Source organism: Otolemur garnettii, unplaced genomic scaffold (assembly GCF_000181295.1).
Source record: "Otolemur garnettii isolate 467f Iridium unplaced genomic scaffold, OtoGar3 scaffold00092, whole genome shotgun sequence".
Classification (NCBI taxonomy): domain Eukaryota; kingdom Metazoa; phylum Chordata; class Mammalia; order Primates; family Galagidae; genus Otolemur; species Otolemur garnettii.
Genome location: NW_003852487.1, coordinates 2,618,536 through 2,627,185, shown reverse-complemented (window position 1 = coordinate 2,627,185; position 8,650 = coordinate 2,618,536). Strand labels below are relative to the sequence as shown.

At 36.7% G+C, this 8,650-nt stretch overlaps 1 protein-coding gene across 1 annotated transcript in view; it reads left to right on the top strand.

Moving 5' to 3' along the window:
- SDK1 (sidekick cell adhesion molecule 1) overlaps positions 1–8,650 on the top strand; it is a 1,049,055-nt gene that overhangs the window by 338,280 nt on the left and 702,125 nt on the right. The gene's annotated exons all lie outside the window — the stretch shown is intronic.

The window sequence follows — 8,650 nt, the reverse complement described above, 5'->3', positions numbered from 1 at the left end:
TTTTTTTTTTTTTTTTTGGTTGCAGCTGTCATTGTTGTTTGGCGGCCCCAGGCTGAATTCCAACTGCCACCTTAGGTGTATGTGGCTGGCGCCTTAGCCACTTGAGCCACAGGCACCGAGCCTAAAAATTCTTAAAGTGTGAGCCTTTTGCTTTAAGATTTTTATCTGGGAAATGACTTTGTGAATAAAACCTCAAAAGCACAAGCAACAGTTGTAAAAATAAACAAATGTGATTATATCAAACTAAAAAGCTTCGGAGTTCAGCAAAGGAATAAACAACAGAGTACGAAGACAATCTGCAGATAGGAGACAATATTTGCAAATTCTGACAATAGATTAATATTTGTAATATATAAGGAATTCAAACATCTCAACAGCAAAAAGAAAAAAAAAATAAAGCAAATCTCCCCAATGGGTATCTGCTTTGTCTGTTTACTGGACAGGAATGGCCTAGTTAATGTATCTTTCCAGGCCTTGCCGTAGCCTCTTCTCTGGCCATTATTCATCAGAGTATTCACAGACCCAGCAGGGGTGTTTGTAAGCTATATCCCTAATAGGCCAGAGTTCTAGAAAAAGCATGAAATTTGCTCAGATAAAAAATTTAGCAGCAGCTCATTTAAAGGCAAACTAGCTGATTTTTCTTTATTCCAACTCACTCGGATTACTTTTTAATTTTTCCCTTTTTCTGGGGATATTTTCCCTTGCCAAGAATGGGGTCTTTGGTCCCTATTCTAGCTGCACAGGGCATCATGGGATGGAGGGTCTGCACCATCATCAAGCACCTTCTTAATGTGAGGCATCTTAAATATTACTTCCCATGATTTTTATCATTTCAGAGCATAAGCTTTAAGGTGGCTCCTGTATTAACTCCTTCATTAGCAGTGTTATCTTTTGGTTTTATTGTGTTTCTATATATGTATTATTGTAAATTTCTGTTTTGAGGCTGATTTGCCAACAAGAGTGATGTATTTTCTTCCTGTGTCAGACTTTTGGTGCTTTGCATACTATTCAGATAGTAGCCTTGAGGTTAGAAAGAATTGCTTTTTGTATTTGAATATAAAGAGTTAAAGTTCAGAAATCTGCAGTGATTTTTATCAAGATCACTTAGCATGTCAGCGTCATAAGGAGAAGGAAAATTCTGGGTTTTTATTCTGATCCAATTTCCTATCCCCATGGCTATTCTTAGAGACAATGTGAGGGAATCTTTAGGCACAGCTTAAACTAAGCCGAGTAATCTTCCTGTTAAATATTTATGCATACATGTGTACATATAAGTTTATAGTTTTTAAGGAGATCGTTTACACATGTGGCATAAAATAAATACTTGGGAACTCCTTGTATGCAGGGACTGTGTCTTGATTATACTGGGTGCTGCCAGAGCTTATTATGGGGCCTGGCTCATAGAATGAGCCATGAGATGTTTATTAAACCAGTGATTGATGATTGGGACCACCAAGGTTGACCTTTGAAAGACTTATTTCCCATCTTCTTCAAAACTGCAAGAGGCTGCAGGAACAGTTGACAGACCTGGAAGGTATTATCCTCATCTGCTGAAATGCTATCCTGAATCATGATAGAGTTCCAGCTTTAAGTTTCATAATACCTTTTGAAAAACATGGTCTTATTTTAAAATCATTTCCATATTAATCCTTTTTGGTGGGGGGTGAGATTCACAAAAACATCAATGAGTGTGACCAGATTTTTCTATGGAGATCTGATTAGTTTGTCACATTCACAGTAGCATTTTAGACATGATTTCAGTAAAGGTTACAGGCACTCTTTGGCTCTCAAATTTTATTTCAAAGTAAGAGATCCCTACGGGCTAGTTCGACTTATTTAATTATAGGACTTGTGTAATAGTTTTATAAAAGCCTCCTTCAAGGCAAATTTATAATTTAATACAAAGTGGTAAATTGGTAAACCTTTAACATTTATATCATGAGACAAGTGATGTAGCTCAGGATTAAATAAAGGAAAATCTCAGTATGTATAATGGTTGAATTAGAAATGACAATATTTGTATGTTTTTCACCAAACTTGAAAGAATAAAATCTTCTGAAAAACACTGTGTGCAATTGACCTGAATGACATAATTGATAAATAGCCAATGCAAAAACATTTGTAAATCATAAAAAAGCTTATTTTTTTCTCAAGTCACAGCTGTCTTCTGTGTGTAGGAAAGTGTGCTAGATACTGAATCTTAGAGAGGTCTGTACTGGCATAGAGCCTCTAATCTAGCAGGGCGTGAGACAGACAGACATAGGGTATACATTTCCAAGATAGTTTGCCATAGGTCCAGCAAGAGCATGCTGATGTATTTAGTACAGAGTAGGTTAATGTTGCATTAGTAAATGAAAGTGACCCTTCTTTTAGCCCTGTTTGTCAAACAGCTACTAAGAAAGTGTTTTTTTTAACCCTTAACCACCTTTATCTTATACACTATGTAGTGTGTGCTTCTATAATAGTGTTTACAATTCCTCATAGGACATAGTGTACAAAAATGAGTGCAGGATGGGAGGTCTGGGATTCCCACTCTCCTGGATCAGGGAAGAACTTATAACTATTAGAAATTAGAATTAACAATATTAATGTCAAGTATTAAGTAACCTGTGCCACTTGTCAATAGTCACACTTTTTTTTTCAGTAGTGTAAAACTTCTTTTTATCAAGCTAGAAAATAAATGTTTATTGAATAGATATTATGAGCCAGGAACTATTCTTGATATTGGGATAAAACAATTGAGACATAGTACCTGTTCTAAGGAATATGATAGTCTGATAGAGAAGGAAATAATTAGACAAATTATTACAAGAGATTATGAAAACTATTGTGGGGACATTCAGAGAACCTAGGGGTAGGAAAAAAATTATAATGTTATAATGGAAACTTTGATGTCAGGAAGCTCCATGAAAAAAAGTTTAGTAGATTCTATATACCAAAGTCAGGGATTGTTTATCTCTAGGAAGACCATAACGTAGTCACCAAGCAGAAGTAAACCTATCAGTGTTGTCAGTTAAAAAACAGAAAACCTTAAAATCTCCAAACTGTAATCTGGTATGGCTCTATGTTATGAAAGAAGAATTGAATAGACATTTGATTTAAAAAGATAAACAAGAATTAATATTTTTCTACATATGTAAAGAGGGAAATATTATCTGGCATGCCTGTTAGGTAAGTAGTTAGATGCTAGTATTTTGGCCACTGAAAACATATGCTTTATATGTTTTTATATGCTCCTCAGACTATCTGTGGTGAAGCACCAGGTCTTTTTTTTTTTTTTAAGTAACTAATAGTCATTCTGCACATAACTACTATACCACTCCTACCATTTGGGATCCAAACTGGTCAAGAGGTTCTACTCACTGATGTGTCACAACAAAGTCAAATTGCTGTAAAGTTTCTAAGTACTTACTCTTAATTTGTGTTCTTATTTTTTTAGGGACCAGTAAGAGTGTTTGGAATGACAGCAATTTGAGGTCACATTTTGAGCAGCAATTCTACAGTGTAACTAGGATGATTCTTTTTTTTCATATTTTGCCAGATAATTTAAGTCTCTTTGTTCAAATTTCATCCTTACCAAGCAGTCTTGTGGCTGGACATTCAGTTTTTTAATTTCCTTACATGACAAAAATATTACCATGACTGTGGGTATGGGTATATCCCCTGCTGTCAGCTAATAGCTTGGTGTCTGTACCTTCTCCTTTGAGTCTGAATTTTTGTTCCTGGGGCCTGTGGTTCCATCTTGGGAGATTAGAAGCCTGAGTCAGCACATTAGCTTCATTTATTGATAGCATTGCTTCATTGATTCATGCATTCATTTGTTCATTCAGCAAATACTGCCTGAGAAGTTGACATTCAACCAAAGAACTGCAGGAAGGAAGAGAGTGAACTAAGTGGATATGTAGGGCAAGAACTTCCCAGAAAGAAGAAAAAGCAATGTTAATTGCTTGAGATATGAGAGGTAAAGTCAGGGGCACCAGTTCATGTAGGGTCTTCTAAAGCATTATTTGGAATAAGATGATAAATCATTAGAGGATTTTGAGTCAAGGTAGAAATGACAAAATTCTACTTAGATTTGAACAAAATTATTCCTCTTTGATGTGTTAAGAACAATATGAATGGGGCAAGGATGAAATTAGGGTAATCAATTAAGAGGCTATTTAAATAAACCAAACAAAAGATGATGAGATAATTGGATCAAGTGATGTCAAAGCAGTAGAGAAGGTGAGAAGTGTAGGATTTAGGGATAATTCAAAGATTGTGCTGATAGGCTTTACTGACAAATTAGATATGGAGAGAGAGTGTGCATGTATAGGTGTGCATATGTGCACACACATGCCCATAAAAGAAAGGAGAAACAGAATGGAGCCAGGGATGACTTCAACATTTTTGACCTGAGAAATGGTTTCTATAAAGTAAGAGCAGCATGTTTGAGGGAGCCTGGTTTTAAGTATGTTCATTTTAAGGTGTCCATTAGATACCCATGTAGAGTTGTCAAATAAACACTTGGATGTATAAATCTGAAGTTGCACTCGTAGAGATCCAGTCGGAGGGTCATCAGTCTAACTAAAGGGTTCAAAACCACAGGCGTGGATGAGATCACCAAGGGAGTAAATGTAGAAAGAAAATGGAAAAAGTATTTTTGAACTGGACACTGAGATTTGCCAACATTTAGTGATTTGAGAAGTAAAGAGGAACAAATAAAGGAGAGTGCCATGGTAGTGGGGTAGGAGGGATACCAGAGCTGTAGAAGGAGACCAGAAGTCTGTGGTATCCTGGAAGCCTAGAGAGGAAAGTAGGTCAGCTGTGCCAGTGCAGCTGAGTTTGTGAGAGGAGACCTGACACCTGAGCACTGGATTTAGCCTTGTGAATGTTGTTGGTGACACTGATGAAAGTCTGCCTGGAGTGGGTTCAAGAAGCATTGGAAGAGTGAAATGGGAGATAGTGAAGACAGTTCTTACATGGAGATTGTTTTAAAAGAGGATAGAGAGAAGGTGTGGTACCTGTGAGAGGGAGTGAGGGACTTTAGGAAAGGCTTTTAAAAGTATAATGTGGAGAGTGTTTGTGGGAAGAGGGGGGAAAAGTCCAGTGGAGAGGGAAAAGTTAATCATGGGAGAGAGAATTGCTGTAATTATTTTCTTGATCTAGTTTCCAGGTGCAGGTTTTGGACTTGGATAGGAGCATGGCCATTTATCTATATTTATAGGAAGAGAATGTGGAATATACAGGTATGGAGACATTTATGCAGGTGGGTAGATAAGGAGGTGCAGGAGCTCTTCTGATTATATTTCCTTTCCCAGAGAAATGGCAACAAGGTCATCAGCTGAAAGTAAGGAAGAGGGAGGAGATGTGGGAGGTTTAAGGTTTAAGCTTAAACTTCCTCCAAATGAAATAGGCATCTAGGAGAGTAGGAGAGTGAATGAACCAGACAAATATGGTTGCCAGGCCAAAAGAAGGACCTTTCTGAGATTTGTGATCATGAGTTCAGAGGAAGACCAGTCAGTACAGTTAAACATTTTTCTCTAGACACAGTCAGCTGCTTAGAAACAGAAATGAAGTTCACATACAGGTGATACAAGATTGGAATTACAATGAGTCCTCTGTATCTTGGGTTCTGCATCCAAGGACTTGATTGTGGATTGAAAATACTAAAAAAATAAAAATAAGAAAATATGGTATAACAACTACAGTAGAACTTCTATAGTTGACTGCCTTCTTGTATTAACCAACTCCTTAAGTTGACCTAATTGTTATAGAACGCATATGAATCATATGTATGTATCAGTACAGTAGGCCTAGTTCCTTATGTTGACCACTTCCTATGTAGACCAGTTTCTTACACTTCCTTGGGTGGTCAACTTAGAGAGGTTCTACTGCATTTACATAGAATTTACATTGTTTTAGATATTATACATAATCTAGAGATGATTTAAAACAGAGGTTCCCAATCCTTTTGGCACCAGGGACTAGTTTCATGGAAGACAATTTTTTTCACAGACTTGGGGTGAGAAGGATGGTTTTGGGATGATTAAGGATATTACATTTATTGTGTACTTTATTATTACATTGTAATATATAGGGTGGAAATAAAGTTCATGTGCAATTTAAAATAGTTTAACATAGTAAATTTCACACAAATTTTATGCCCACTGTGTATAACAAAATAATTATATAACTCACCATAATGCAGAATCAGTGTAAGCCATGAGCTAGATCCTTCCCACATGCAATCTATGGTAGTGTGTGTGCTGTTATGAAAATCTAATGATGTGGCTGATCTGACAGGAGGTATTGGTTGGCTATGATGTGAGTGATGGGGAGTGGCTATAAATACAGATGAAGCTTCACTCACCTGCTCACCTCTTGCTGTACCACCCAGTTCCTAACAGGTCACAGACTGGTACCATTGCACCGCCCAGGGTTTGGGGACCACAGATTTAAAGGGTACAGGAGGATGTATGCAGATTAAAAGCAAATATATAAAGGATGTGAGCATCTGAGGATTTTGGTATCCTTGAGAGAGTCTTAGAACCAATTTTCCTGCCTATACTTCTATAAGTAATGATGGGCTTCTTTAGAAGTATTCAAGCCACCAGGAGTGTATTCTGGGAGCAGTGGGTCATTTCCTGCACTTGCACCTTCTTAATTAGGCAGATACGTATTGAGTAGTTCACTCACTTGCATTTGGGCAAAAGCCTATTTTTTTCTAAGACTGTTTGAGTCAGCATCTCCCTTGTCTTCTTGGAGGTTGATGGCATAGTGTATTCACTACCTAAGTAGTCTATAATGGTTGTTTGTTAAGAGATCTGAACTTAATTTGGTAGTATCTCCTAGCACTATCAACCTTGTTGTTAAGTAGAATTGAATTTAGGACTGCCAACTAGAAAAATCTGTTTTATAGGTGCTGACTGTACAATATTCTCCTGATTGCTAAGGCCTCTAACCTGGTATTAGCTCAATATTAGTTCCTGTCAGCTCTTTTTCTCTCAGAGTCTCATTTCTAATAAAGGGATGCTTTTGGATAGGTGTATCAACTTGAGCTATATTTAGAGTTTATCTTCCTGATAACTTCCTCCAAATGTCCTATTATCTCCTATCTCACTTGCTTTTGAAAGATTTCTTCTGCCTGGAATTTTCTAACTCCCTACTCTTTGGCCAGTAAAGAGTTATCGATTTTAATGTAAGAATTTGTCCTAGGCACTTTTGTCACTTAAATACAACTCAAATTTTATCAAGGACTTAAAATTAGTATCCTCTCTCAAGGATACCAAAATCTTCAGATGCTCACATCCTATATATATTTGCTTATAATCCCTGTACATCCTCCTGTACCCTTTAAATCTGTGGTCACCAAACCCTGGGCAGTGCAATGGTACCAGTCTGTGACCTGTTAGGAACTGGGTGGTACAGCAAGAGGTGAGCAGGTGAGGATAGAGATTAATGAGATATGTTTCTGCTCTGAAATAATTCCCACGTTGGCCTTTATTGGATTTGTGTTTACCATCCAGTTTTATATAGTAGGATTTATCATGAATTTTTATTATAATGTCTACTTCAGTCTAAACTGGTGATATTTTTTACATATTGGAGAAAATTTTAAAACCAGTTTTATTCGGTGATTTGATGTGTTTTCCATTTAATCATTGTTTTTAGATTGAAATTTTATCAGCCCCATTTTTATAGCATATATTTTCCATATATATGGTAATATAAGTATATGTATTACATATCTGTATGGATTTTTTTCATTGTCAACGGAGTGTTATTTGGTGAAATTTTTACTTTTAGTTATGTTTTTCCTCTATCACTATGCTTGTTTCCTACAGTCCCATTTATTTTTGTCAAGTTTTCCCTCATGCCATCAATCTGTCTCATTTGTGCAACAGTTATGTTTCTTTTCCTTTTTCAAAGCCACAAAGTGCCATGGATGATCTTTTGTTTGGTTGGTTTTCATTCTTGATGCAAATACAAACCACTGGAGTATGCATTTTTAAATCTTGTATACATATTCCAGATTCAACTTTATATTATTATGAAGATATTCATCATTTGGGCAGCCCAGAATGGCTTTTTCCTTGAGACACTCTCTGCTTACCTTTTGTAATGTTCAGCTGGCAGATTTTCTTTCTTTTTTTTTTTAATTGAATGGTAACTGTGTACATTAATGAACTTCTGGGGTACAGTGTGGTGTTTTCACACACAATCCAAAACACTTCCATCAAACTGGTTAACATAGCCTTCATGTCATTTTCTTAGTTATTGTGTTAAAACGTTCATACTCTACTCATAGAAAGATTCACTTGTACCCTTGTAAGATAAACCACAGAAGTGAACCCTCCAATCTCCCTCCCTCTACCTATTCCTCCCTCCCCTCTTCCTTCCTCCTCCCCGTATTCTTAGGTTGTTATTAGGTTATAGCTTTCATATGAAAGGTTTAAATTAATTTCATAATAGGGGTGTGTACATTGGATACTTTTGCTTCTATTCCTGGGATACTTTGCTAAGAAGAACATTTTCCAGCTCCATCCATGTGAACATGAAGGACGTAAAGTCTCCATCTTTTTTTATGGCTGCATAGTATTCCATGGTGTACATATACCACCGTTTGTTGATCCATTCGTGGATTGATGAGCACTTGGGCTCCTTCCAT